The sequence below is a fragment of the Schistocerca americana genome, chromosome 1 (genome assembly GCF_021461395.2).
Source record: "Schistocerca americana isolate TAMUIC-IGC-003095 chromosome 1, iqSchAmer2.1, whole genome shotgun sequence".
NCBI classification, from domain to species: Eukaryota; Metazoa; Arthropoda; class Insecta; order Orthoptera; family Acrididae; genus Schistocerca; species Schistocerca americana.
In genome coordinates, this window is record NC_060119.1 from 1,109,496,211 (window position 1) to 1,109,509,947 (window position 13,737).

General features: G+C 44.2%; 1 protein-coding gene across 7 annotated transcripts in view; it reads right to left on the reverse strand.

Annotated features, from left to right (window-relative positions):
* LOC124618523 (sorbin and SH3 domain-containing protein 1) overlaps positions 1-13,737 on the reverse strand; it is a 935,475-nt gene that overhangs the window by 480,084 nt on the left and 441,654 nt on the right. The gene's annotated exons all lie outside the window — the stretch shown is intronic.

The window sequence follows — 13,737 nt, forward strand, 5'->3', positions numbered from 1 at the left end:
CACCGTCCTCCCTCGGGCTACAGCAGCGTCGCGGCCCAGAGTATATCGGGAACTGGGCCAAACACACGGCTCCTCTAGGCGCTCGCCTGCCTTGCGTAATCCTGAGGAGGCGGCGTCTCTTCCACCCGCCGAGCTCACCTCTATTAACTCTGCCTCCCACTCCTGCAGCTCCTGCCCGACTCTGCGTTCGGTGCGCCTTTCATCCTGACGAGTGGATCGTCAGATCTGTTAATCACGGGTTTCGCTGAGTCCTGGGTAAGTTGTAGAGGGATCTGTCCCGAGTACATGGCTAGCAGCTTTTCACGAGACGGCCCACAGTTTCAGACAACATCAATATTGAGGTTTTTTGCGTACCTCCTGCACCTGTAAGAGCTTCCACCGAGGGCAGTTTTAACCCTTCGGCAAGACAAGGCGGCCGCCTATAGCGGCAACTTTTAAGGGCGCCAAAGAGCGGAAAAAACTAATTTCAAATCAAACAGCAGAGTAATTGAGCAAAAATGAACCTGGCAGATTAAAACTGTGTGCCGGAGCGGGAGTCGAACTCGGGGCCTTTGCCCTTCGCGGGCAACTGCTCTACCAACTGAGCTACCCAAGCACGACTCACGCCCCGTCCTCACAGCTTTACTTCTGCCAGTACCTCGTCTCCTACCTTCCAAATTTGACAGAAGCTCTCCTAAGAACCTAGCAGAACTAGCTCTCCTGAAAGAAAGGATATTGCGGAGACATGGCTTAGCCACAGCCTTGAGGATGTTTCCAGAATGACATTTTCACTCTGGAGCGGAATGTGCGCTGATATGAAACTTCCTGGCAGCTTAAAACTGTGTGCCGGACCGAGACTCGAACTCGGGACCTTTGCCTTTCGCGGGCAAGTGTTCACCATCTGAGCTACCCGAGCACGACTTACATCCCGTCCTCACAGCTTCAATTCTGCAAATTTCACAGAAGAGCTTCTGCGAGGTTTGGAAGGTGGGAGACGAGGTATTGGCGGAATTGAAGCTGTGAGGACGGGTCGTGGGTCGTGCTTGGGTAGCTCAGATGGTAGAGCATTTTCCCGCGAAAGGCAAAGGTCCCGAGTTCGAGTCTCGGTGCGCCACACAGTTTTAATTTGCCAGCAAGTTTCATATCAGCGCACACTCCGCTGCAGAGTGAAAATCTCGTTCTAATTGAGCAAATGTGACGGAAAAATGAAAAGGAGAGAAAATTAAAACACCGAATTGTTTTCAAAAGCGCATGGAACAGTTAATTTTAGCCGAACGGTCTAGGGCGCTGCAGTCATGGACTGAGCGGCTGGTCCCGGCGGAGGTTCGAGTCCTCCCTTCGGCATGGGTATGTATGTTTGTCCTTAGGATAATTTAGGTTAAGTAGTGTGTAAGCTTAGGGATGATGACGTTAGAAGTTAAATCCCATAAGATTTCACACACATTTAAACAATTTTTGAACAGTTAATTAAGAAGTCTTTAGTTGCTTTGCCAAAAGTAAACACATTGCCTCTACCTTCGTCAAAACTAAAGCAGCCTCTAATGAATACGGAGGAAATATGTTATTTTTAAATTAAGGTTTAACGACCACCGTGAGTAACTCAACGTGCTATAGGCTGTCACCCATCCCTAATTTAGGAGCATTGACTCCAGGGAAGGGAAAGAGCCAGTGCCAAAAGATAAACACAACGTCTATGCCTCACCAGGATTCGAACCCGGGCCCATCTTGGACGAATATTAGAATCCTACATCTTAGACCACTGCACACCACAGTGGCAAATAAAAATTGTAGAACTCTGAACAGAAAATACAAGGAAGACGTCTTTGGAATGAGATTTCCACTCTGCAGCGGAGTGTACGCTGACATGAAACTTCCTGGTAGATTAAAACTGTGTGCCGGACCGAGACTCGAACTCAGGACCTTTGCCTTTCGCAGGCAAGTGCTCACCATCTGAGTTACCCAAGCATGACTCACGACCCGTCCTCACAGCTTCAATTTTGCCAGTACCTCGCCTCCTACGTTCCAAACTTCTCAGAAGCCCTTCTGCGAAACTTGTAGAAGTAGCACTCCAGGAAGAAAGGATATTGCGGAGACATGAGGAGGGCGCGTCATTTTTCACTTCTCGCTTAGGGTGGCAAAACACCTAACAACGGCCTTGCTTCGACCAAGAGAGAGTAGCGTAGCGCCTAAGCTGCACGGCTACCCCGCGGGCGGTACTGTACGAACATCCCAATCTTTTGTTTAGGGTGCTGTGCCCCAATCTGTAAAAACGGAACCCTTATAGGATCGGTTTGTTCTCGATCCGTCTCTCTGTCCGACTATTAAGAACCCTTTTTCTGAGGAACTACGTCCCTTGGCGGTATGCCTAGTATGACCAGCTTTCCTGTATTTCCTAGGATTTCCCGTACTATAGCATTTTTAAAATTCTTCCGGCTCCATTACTGACCGCCAGTTTCTCCCGTATATTTCGTTTGTGATCACTATTACAAATTTTAACGCCATGAAGTACTACTGGCATTTCAGTTTTGGCGGCAGGGGACAATAGAAACGTGGCACGTGAGCCAGCAACAATTTTTCACACTGTCAAACATAATGTCAGTTACGGAAGTATGGGTTGAGGGAAATAAATTATCGAAGGATATTTTCTACAACTCTAATTTTTAGAAGTAAAAAAGTACTGCATATTCGCTAAATTTGATTGTGTTCTACATGCGATGAAAAAACCAAATTGTTTTTTAGATTTTATAATAAAAATATTTCCCTGAGACATTTAAGTCTCTTTTTATTATCTACTATAATCATCGAAGCAGACGAAATGAATTAAAATTTGTGCTGCGGCCGGGACTCGAACCCGGGTCTTGTTGCTACTAGGCAGAAATTTCGGCTGCTTCGATCATTATCGTAGATAATAAAAAGAGACTTAAATGTCTCAGGGGAACATTAAATTATAAGATCTATAAGATCACCAACGGTACAAGGACGTCCCATTACGTCCAATGCTGGGGGGCTTGCCAATATCGGAGAGCCCTGGCAGTAGTGACAATATGTAAGGGAAAAATGTATTGAAGTTTGTGTTGGGGAGGGCACTCAGCTTATGTACTTTGAGCAGCAATGTTGACCATCGTACTGCGGTGGTGTAATAGTTAGCATCTATGCATCGTAAGCAAGAAGACCCGGGTTCGAGTCGCGGCCGCAGTACAAATTTTAATCCATTTCGTCTGCTTCGATAATTATCGTACAAATTGTTTTGCTCAGATTAGAAACGATTCGTTTTCCATTCCATACACGCAAAAATGAGTTCATCGCAGTCGTGGAAAATGTGAGAAAACGTAATACAGGGTCTCTGAGGTAGAATGGACAGTATTCAGAAATATGAGAAGAAGCATCATTCTAAGCAAATAAATCTATTAAACATGAGTTCTAAAATGCACACCTGAAGAGCTATGACCAGTTGTTCAGTTGAAGAGATGTATTTTACAGTACCGAAGATAAATAAGTGCTCACAGCTCTTAAAGTATGCACTTTAGAGCCCACGTTTACTAGACTATTTTTTCTTGTTTTTGGTCCATAGTAGGTCTACCTCCTGCAAAAATATGGAAAGTAAAGAGCTTTGCAGTAGAAGAGTTTCACTGTCAGAGGAATCGGAAGGATTTTCGCTTATAACTTTGGACTCAGTCGTTTCCGGACCAGCGTCCCTTTCGTCAAATTGATACATTTAACCATTTCCATTATTCTACATCTACATCTACATCTACATCTACATTTATACCCCGCAAGCCACCCAACGGTGTGTGGCGGAGGGCACTTTACGTGCCACTGTCATTACCTCCCTTTCCTGTTCCAGTCGCGTATGGTTCGCGGGAAGAACGACTGTCTGAAAGCCTCCGTGCGCGCTCTAATCTCTCTAATTTTACATTCGTGATCTCCTCGGGAGGTATAAGTAGGGGGAAGCAATATATTCGATACCTCATCCAGAAACGCACCCTCTCGAAACCTGGCGAGCAAGCTACACCGCGATGCAGAGCGCCTCTCTTGCAGAGTCTGCCACTTGAGTTTATTAAACATCTCCGTAACGCTATCACGGTTACCAAATAACCCTGTGACGAAACGCGCCGCTCTTCTTTGGATCTTCTCTATCTCCTCCGTCAGACCGATCTGGTACGGATCCCACACTGATGAGCAATACTCAAGTATACGTCGAACGAGTGTTTTGTAAGCCACCTCCTTTGTTGATGGACTACATTTTCTAAGGACTCTCCCAATGAATCTCAACCTGGTACCCGCCTTACCAACAATTAATTTTATATGATCATTCCACTTCAAATCGTTCCGCACGCATACTCCCAGATATTTTACAGAAGTAACTGCTGCCAGTGTTTGTTCCGCTATCATATAATCATACAATAAAGGATCCTTCTTTCTATGTATTCGCAATACATTACATTTGTCTATGTTAATGGTCAGTTGCCATTCCCTGCACCAAGTGCCTATCCGCTGCAGATCTTCCTGCATTTCGCTACAATTTTCTAATGCTGCAACTTCTCTGTATACTACAGCATCATCCGCGAAAAGCCGCATGGAACTTCCGACACTATCTACTAGGTCATTTATATATATTGTGAAAAGCAATGGTCCCATAACACTCCCCTGTGGCACGCTAGAGGTTACTTTAAAGTCTGTAGACGTCTCTCCATTGATAACAACATGCTGTGTTCTGTTTGCTAAAAACTCTTCAATCCAGCCACACAGCTGGTCTGATATTCCGTAGGCTCTTACTTTGTTTATCAGGCGACAGTGCGGAACTGTATCGAACGCCTTCCGCCTTCCGGAAGTCAAGAAAAATAGCATCTACCTGAAAGTCTGCAACATTATCAAGGAACACCCTGTATAGTAATGACCTTGCGGACACTATTACAAGTAACCTCAAGCTTTTCGCACATGGCGGTCATCTATTATGAAGTACACCCTGAAAGAAGCTGCGCAAACATTACGTTAAATCTTAATAAGATTTTAGAGTGGTGCGAAAATTGGCAGCTTGCTTTAACTGTTCATAAATTGAAAACTGTGCACTTCACAAAACCAAAATCGTAGTACCCTATGACTATAATATCAAAGCGTCACAACTGGAATCGGTTAACTCATACAAATACCTGGGCGTAGCATTTATAGGTATATAAAATGAAATCATCAAACTTGTTCAGTCATGGGTAAAGAACGTGGTATAATTCGCTTTATTTGTAGATTACTGGGGAATGCAGTCTACAAGGGATATTGCTTGGAAATCACTCGTGCGACCCATCATAGAATATTGCTCGAGTGTAATTTCTTCTAGAAATAAATTCTTTTTTCTATCAATCCACTTTTTGCAAATTAGAACTTGCTTTCTCAATTTTTTTTAGCCTCATTTAACTACGTTGCCATTACGCCCTACACAGACGAGCACAGTAGTCACTTGGTTATTTTTTATTGTAGATTATTGGGTTATTACGGTGCTTTCCTTTTGTTCAACGGGAATGACAAAAAATCTGGCAGGTAGGGGAGTAGTCTGACCGTTCACCCTGTCATTCTGGAGTATTTAGATCGATTGCGACTCAGCTAAAATAATCGCCAAAGCTTAGGGTAGCTGGCTACTCTATAGAATCTCCACCCTCTCAACGTAGTTATCCGCTGACGTCTCCAGAACCAAGCGTCTATCCAGTGCGACCATGCGAAGCGCGGAGAGCCCCACCGGATGCTGACCCGCTGCCCAGCTGGATCACGTAATAAAAATAATACTCGGCGCACTCCTAAAAATACACCCGGAGCATCTCAGAAAAACTAACTTCCTGCCGGGTCACTTTCAACCGCCTCTGATGACCACACTTTTCTTTACACTGCTTCCAAAGCTTCGTAGTACACATCTCCGGTTTCATTCTCCCGTGACTGTGGCTCATGGTACAACAGCGGAGTACAAGGCAACATTCAAGCACCACTGTGTCTTACCAGGGTAACTGATATCGTCTGACGAGATTCGTACGCGGAAAGAAGCAGCATCTGGGCTTGGGTCAGAACCCCAGACCGGCCACTATGAGACTTTTTTCTTTAAGTTCCAGTAAATCGAGAGAGGTGAGAGCTGTTACAGTTCCTTCGATTTGCCAAAGTGCTTTCCGCATCCGCGTTTATCTCACTACTTCCATATATGCAGCGCTATCTACAGTTCGCGTTGCACCCCAGGAGGTGTGAAATATCATATGTACGTTTTATATTTACGATGTTGATATGCTGATTTGTGTGTGTGTCAGTAAGCCCAAAGGGACGGAAATCTGAATAAGTGATCTACATGTACAGACTAACAAATGGTTACAATTTCAGAAAAATTGGATGGTTTATTCAAGAGAATGAGCTTCAGAAATTGAGCAAGTCAGTAACGCGTTGGTTCACTTATGGCCCCTACGCAAGCCGTTATTCGGCTTGGCATTGATTGACAGAGTTGTCCGCTGTCCTCCTGAGATATATCGCGCCAGATTCTGTCCAACTGGCGCGTTTGATCGTCAAAATCATGAGCTGGTTGGAGAACCCCGCCCACAATGATCTAAACGTTGTCAAATGGGGAGAGGTCTGGCTACCTTGTTGGCAAAGACGAATGGCATCCTACACCATCACTCTCGTTGTCGTGCTGTATGGAGGGCGACAGTCTCGTTGATATCCCACCACTTTCTGGGGCGTCTCCAGACCCCTTTTCGCTGGTCATCGGGGCTCGGATACAAGCGATGCTCACCACTGATCCAGCCAATGAAATTCCAGGCCGAAGACGTGCCTGGAAAAGTCACAGATGGCGGTAGGATACCAACATGAGTTTCGCCTACCATACAGCCCGACAACTAGGGGTGATGGTCTGGGGCGCCATTTCTTTTCATTGGAGGGCCACCTAGGTTATCATCTCTGGCACCGTTACAGCGTAGCGGTACGTCGACGATATTCTATGCTCCGTTTTGTTGCCCTTCATGGCAAGCCATCCTGGACTTACATTTCAGCATGATAATGCCCGCCCACACACGCCGAGGGTTTCTACTGCTTGTCTTCGTGGTTGACAAACCCTGTCTTGGCCAGCAAAGTCACCGGATATTGCTCAATTTGTGAAGCTCTTTCCCTTGAATAAATCATCGACTTTTTCTGAAATTGTTATCATTTGTTTGTCTGTACACGTACATCACATCTACCGATTTCCTTTGTGTTGCGTCGTTGTTTTGTCTTGGACTATATGATAACGTTTCTCGTCCCAGTATATGAAACTCCAGTGTCACATCTCGCAAGGGATTGGCCCAATCCAACACGTTGAAACCTACCCTGACATTTTTTAGACAGGAATAACATACCGAAAAAACTGCGTTACTAAAATTTTAGCTGCTAAGACGGATTGCAAGTATGTCAAAAAATTATTAAAGTTTCTTACTTTCGCTACACACAGAACCACTCACAGCAGTGCTCTGTATAACCCTTTGTACGCTCTCCAAGCCACACAAACAAAACAAAAGACGATCGATTAATTTCATCTGGATGGGCACCACAGCATCGAGAAATCTGAGGAAAGACATTGTTCCATCGGGCTATGTTTTAAATCGTACTTTATGCACGCCACCAGTCCTTGCATCCCCCGCTACGTGAAGGCAAGCTGTGTCTTGTACTCGTTTTTTGTTCTTGAATCATTAATAAAATAACATTTTCATTAGATGAGAATATAAATAAATCGTTTGATGATTTAGCTGAAAAAGTGAACGGAGAATGGGACATATGATAGATGTTGGAGTCGCCACCTTCATGCATGCTGATGAAAACGTCGGTGTTTGTCATCGAGCCATTGACCCCCAGACACCATACTTGATTATATATTAGCGGTAGGGCAATTTCCTTAAGCTACATGTAAATTACTGGATATAATATAAATGTGTCTAGGATTGTGCACTGATTATGGTTCAAATGGCTCTGAGCACTATGGAACTTAACTGGTTTGGTCATCAGTCCCCTAGAACTTAGAACTACTTAAACCTAGCTAACCTAAGGACATCACACACATCCATGCCCAAGGCAGGATTCGAACCTGCGACCGTAGCGGTCGCGCGGTTCCAGGCTGTAGCGCCTAGAACCGCTCGGCCACCCCAGCCGGCACTCTATGGAGTCTTCCGTATTGCTGCATACTGACTTGCCCTCTGTATGGCCTAGTGTGTAGTTACTCTTTGTAAATCATTTTAGAAATATAGTCTGCTAATTTGTTTAGGTGCTTCCATTGATCAACATTTCTAATAGCTTCGCATATTTGCCGTTCAGTGGTTATGTTGTGTGTCTGTGGTATGCCCCTGTGCTTCTGTGATTCCCGCAGAACAGGACCGTGTGTTCTGGGGTTCTTAATACCCCACATGTGCAATTTGGTTTAAATGCATGGCAAAAGGTCGTGTCCAGTTAATATGCACACCATGGCACGGATAGGATCTGCATGTTCCATTCTTAAACAGTCCGAGATATCGGGGAAAAATGAATAGACTCTTCGTCCCTTATCGCTGACCTCCCAATCACCTTACTCGGTGCTTGTCGTCAAAAGTTACAGCAGTAATAGTTTTAGGGGATGACTCATTATCAGGTACATCTACAACAGATGTGCCTTCAAGGTTCTTATCTCATCATACAAAAATCGAGTGCTATGCTTAACTGCGCACAGCACGGTCGTCCATGTATGTCATGATGGATCGCTACAAAATACTACACACAGCTGTTTATGGTACTGAAATATGGGTACAAGTGTGCGCGGGGGAAAGACTCGGCTGCACCAAAAGGAAGTACTAGAGGTGTAAGTACATCAGCATGACAAAAATGAAAATACTTTCAGTGTTAGTGAACTGCAATGTACTAACATCTAACATATTTGTGAAGAAGAACGTTAGGAACGAAATACGGAACAGAAGAATATTAGTAACAATAGTAATTTAAAACATATTTATTATTGATAATTTTAAACGTGCGAACTGTTTACGATCTTGGCCAACAGACTGTTACAGAGATCGCTGAATAGGTTTTAAAATAAAGTGAAAAGCGACTGGTCTAAATAAGACTTCTGTTACAGTCGCAAAAGACGGTCTATACACTGAGGAGACAAAGTCATGGGACACCGATAAGCACACATACAGATGGCGATAGTATCGCGCAAAGAAGATAGAAAAGGGCGTGCATTGGCGGATCTGTCATTTGTACTCAGTTTATCCATGTTAAGATTGGTTGGTTGGTTGTTTTGGGGAAGGAGACCAGACAGCGTGGTCATCGGTCTCATCGGATTAGGGAAGGATGGGGAAGGAAGTCGGCCGTGCCCTTTCAGAGGAACCATCCCGGCATTTGCCTGGAAAGATTTAGGGAAATCACGGAAAACCTAAATCAGGATGGCCGGACGCGGGATTGAACCGTCGTCCTCCCGAATGCGAGTCCAGTGTCTAACCACTGCGCCACCTCGCTCGGTGTTGTTAAGATGTTACCGACATGTTAGGGGAATAAACAGACTTTGAACGCGAAATGGTAGTTGGAGCTAGGCGCACGGAGCATTCCATCTCGGAAATAGTTAAGGAATTCTGTATTCTGAGATCCACAGTATCAACAGTGAACCGAGAATCCCAAATTTCAGGCATTACCTCTCATCACGGACAATGCAGTAGCCGACGGCATTCACTTAACGACCGAGAGCAGCAGGTCTGAATAGCGGAGACAGTGCTAACAGGCAGCAACAATGCGTGAAATAACGGCGGATATCAATGTGTGACGTACGACGAATATATCCGTTAGGACAGCGTGGCGAAATCTGGCGTTAATGGGCTATGGCAGCAGCCGACCAAAGCGAGTACCTTTACTATTAGCACAACATCGCCCGTAGCGCCTCTCCTGGGCTTGTAACCATAGCGGTTGGTCCATTGACGACTGGAAAACCGTGGCCTAGTCAGATAAGTCCCGATTTCAGTTGGTAAGAGCTGGGTAGGGCTCGAGTGCGGCGCAGAACCGACGAAGGCAAGTTGTCAACACGGCACTGTGCAAGCTCCCGGTGGCTGCATAATGGTGTGGGCTGTGTTTACATGAACTGGACTGAGTCCTCCGATCCGACTGAACTGACGATTGACTGGAAATGGTTATATACGGCTACTGGGAGTGCATATGCAGCGGTTTATGGACTTAATGATCCCAAACAACGATGGGCTTTTTATGCATGAGAATGCGCCGTGTCACGAGGCCACAGTTGTTCTCAGTTGATCTGAAGGACATTCTGGACAGTGTGTGAATGATTTGGGCACCCAGATCGCCCGACATGAATACCATCGAATACTTTCGGGACATAATCGATAGCTCAGTTCGTGCACAAAATCCTATACCGGCAAAACTTTCGCAATTATGGGCGATTAAGAGGCAGCATGGCTCAATAGTTATGCAGCGGACTACCAACGACCTTTTGACTCCATACTACGTTGAGTTGTTGCACTATTCCGGTCAAATGGAGGCCCGACACGATATTAGGAACCATCCCACCTCTCTTTTCATCTCAGAATATTTCATATTATTTGTAAAACTGCGATTGCGGATAACATGCCTGAAAAGCGACAATACAAAACGATTCTAGAACGTTTACTTTTTAGAAATCATCTTGTAAAATTTTTAAAATGCAGGTTTGTGCAGGAGTTATTATTTTGTGATAATAGCGAAATGAGTGAGTGTGAAGTAGCGGCTTCTGGTTGCAGCCTGTGCTGCAGTTTTCTTGGAGTGACCGAGCCTCGGAGAGGCGGCCCGTCACAGCGGAGTGCGCCTTTATCTCGGCAGACCCGCGGCGCGCGGCTTCAAAGGAGCCTGTCCCCCTATCCACTCTGTCTGTCCCGCTAATCTCTTCTCCCTACACAGGCCCGCAATCTGCCCAACTCAGCCGACCGCCTAATCTGCACCAGCACCTACAGCTAAACCTAGCCGCTACCTCACTGTTACTGTGGGACCCACTTCATTCTCTGGCTCCAGCTTCTACGTTTACACATACCTACATCGTCCGTCCAAAAAGTTACAGAGACTGATATTATTCCTGCCGTATAAGCGACGTCAGCAGAGGAACTACGGTGGCAAATCGAACTAACAGACGTAAACAACAGATGTGCCTTCGAGCAGACACTTGTGACCAGGCAGTGGTAAGTAGTGGTCGCGCGTAATGTGTCAACGTTGTATTGTCACAAATCACAATGGAGCAACATACCTAAAGGATTTTGTAGTCCAAGCCCTTTCCTTGTACTCGTTGCTTCCTAATGTGTAACAAAGAAATGTCGTTCCACCTTGAGCAAACACAATTTCTCTTGTTTTACTACCCATACATGTTGTGGAGAAGTTCCTCCATCTTCAGTGGGTTTTATTTATTATCTGTTGAATAACATAAAAAGGATTTGTGCATTAAGGTGTACACCACTATTTGAGATTATAGTATTTACATTACTATAAGTGTTGCAGAAATTAGGTATTAACAAGAAGAATAAATGTATATATTATTATAACATATTGGTATTCATACGTCTGTTTGGTATTTGTACCACAGCTATAATTATTGCCTTCCAGTATGTCATCTGCAATTAATAACCGTTTATCAATGTTTTGTTAATGTAAGCTCTCAAAATTTAGGCATTATATGATATTATCGAATTTGTAATTTTTTCCATTGCACTACTGTCATTATATTGTTTTGTTTTTTAAACAAAATGTGCGTTTAGGAAGTTCCACTCCAACACTCTGTAGAAGCAAGAAAAACGCGAGATCCACAAAAAGAAAGTATACACATTTACGTACATAATCTGCTCCCCCTCCCCAATCAACGTTCACAAAGCCCAGTCACAGTCAGCGTACAGTATATTTCAACACATTTTTCGAAAAATAGTACTGTAACCTAAAAAATGCAAGACAAAGAGTAAAACAGTGAATTTTTGTTTACAAAACAACATAATATAATGACAGTAGTACAAAAACGACGGTAGTAAATCAGCAAAAAATAAACACTCGATAATACCACATCTGGTCTGAAATTTGAGAAATAACGTTAATAAAACATTGATAAACCACTTATTTACTGAAGATGACATACTGGAAAGCAATAATTATAGCGTGCTACAAATACCAAACAGAGTTGTGAATGCCAGTTTGTAATAACGAGGTAAATAATTACTCTTCTAGTTAATAATTCAGTCCATACTTCTAGTAATGTAAAAACTATAATTTCAAAAAGTGGTAAATATCTTAATGTATAAATCTTTTAATACCGTTCAACAGATGGAGAGACTACTCCGAAACAGGTATGGGTAGTAAAACAAGAAAAACTGTGTTTCCTCACTACAGAACCCCATTTCCTTATTACATATGCCTAAATCAAGTGTTCAAGACATTCTTCAGAATGGTTTGAAGAAGAGAAAAGTGTGTGAATACTTCGTCCGACACACCGGAACAAAAAGAACGACGCGTGGACGCCTCATGCGACTTGACTGAAATGCAAAATCAGATAATTCTGTTCTGGAAAAAATTACCACGGATATCGAGATTTGTTTTTATCAATGGGAACCTACCACAAAACGACAAAGAGGAGAAATTGACGTACATGACTGACATTCCAGCCTCTGTTACGGGCGTGTTGAAGAACATCCCAAAGAAAGATTTTTCTGACAGTTTCACACGCAATTCGAACGGTGCTTGGAAAGAACGATTGTTGGAAAATATCCATATGATCTCTAATTTCTTTGATTTTCTTGCCGTGGTCAATTCGGGAGATGAACAGAGGTTGGACAAAAGTATGGAAACATCGCGCGAAACACTTTCTTGAACATAAATGCAGATTCTAGCCTAGGCAGCAGGATGCATTATCGTATTTTACCACGAGTGTCAGCTGTGCAGCGTCCTTAATACCTTGCAAACGGTGGTCAGAAGAGTGTTCCGTGTAGTTACGAGTCCATTATGAGAGAGATAAGTGAATTCGAACATGGGCAAATTGTTGGTGCTCATTTGGTGGGTGCTTCCGTAACCAAGTTAGCCGAAGTATTTGGTTTTCCAAAAGGTACCGTATCGAAGATTTATGCCGGATATGCGGAAACCGAAAAAACATCCGCTATGTCACAATGGGGACTAAAGTGTGTGTTGACTGACTGTGACAGACGGTCGTTGAAGAGGACTGAGACGAAAAATACGATGACGTCATCTGCTAGAGTCATTGCATAGCTCCATGTCGCACTCACGAACCCTGTCAATACCAAAGCAAGACGAAGGGAGCTCTATAAACTGGGAAATGTAGGGCGAGCTGAAATTTCAACGCCTCGCATCACTGATGCAAATGGCCATAACTGGAAAATGTGGTGCTCAAGCCCTGAAACCTGGACTATAGAACAATGGAAGAAAATTATTTGGGCGGACGAGTCTTGTTCCACACTGTTTCCAACTTCTGCTTGAGTTAACGTCCCAAGGGTAACACATGGCAGGGGTTTGGTAATGATTTGGATAGCCATTTCATGATATTCCATGGGGCCTATCGTTACTGTGCAAGGTCGCGTTACTGTTAAGGATTATGTGACCATTCTGGCTGATCGGATCCTTCTCAAGGTACAGTGTTTGTTCCCCAATGGTGATGCTGTGTACTAAGACGACAGCGCCCCCGTACACACAGCTGGCATTACTCAGCACTGGTTTTGTGAGCACGAGGATGAGTTGTCGCATCTCTCGCATCTCCCCTGGGCACACACCAGATGT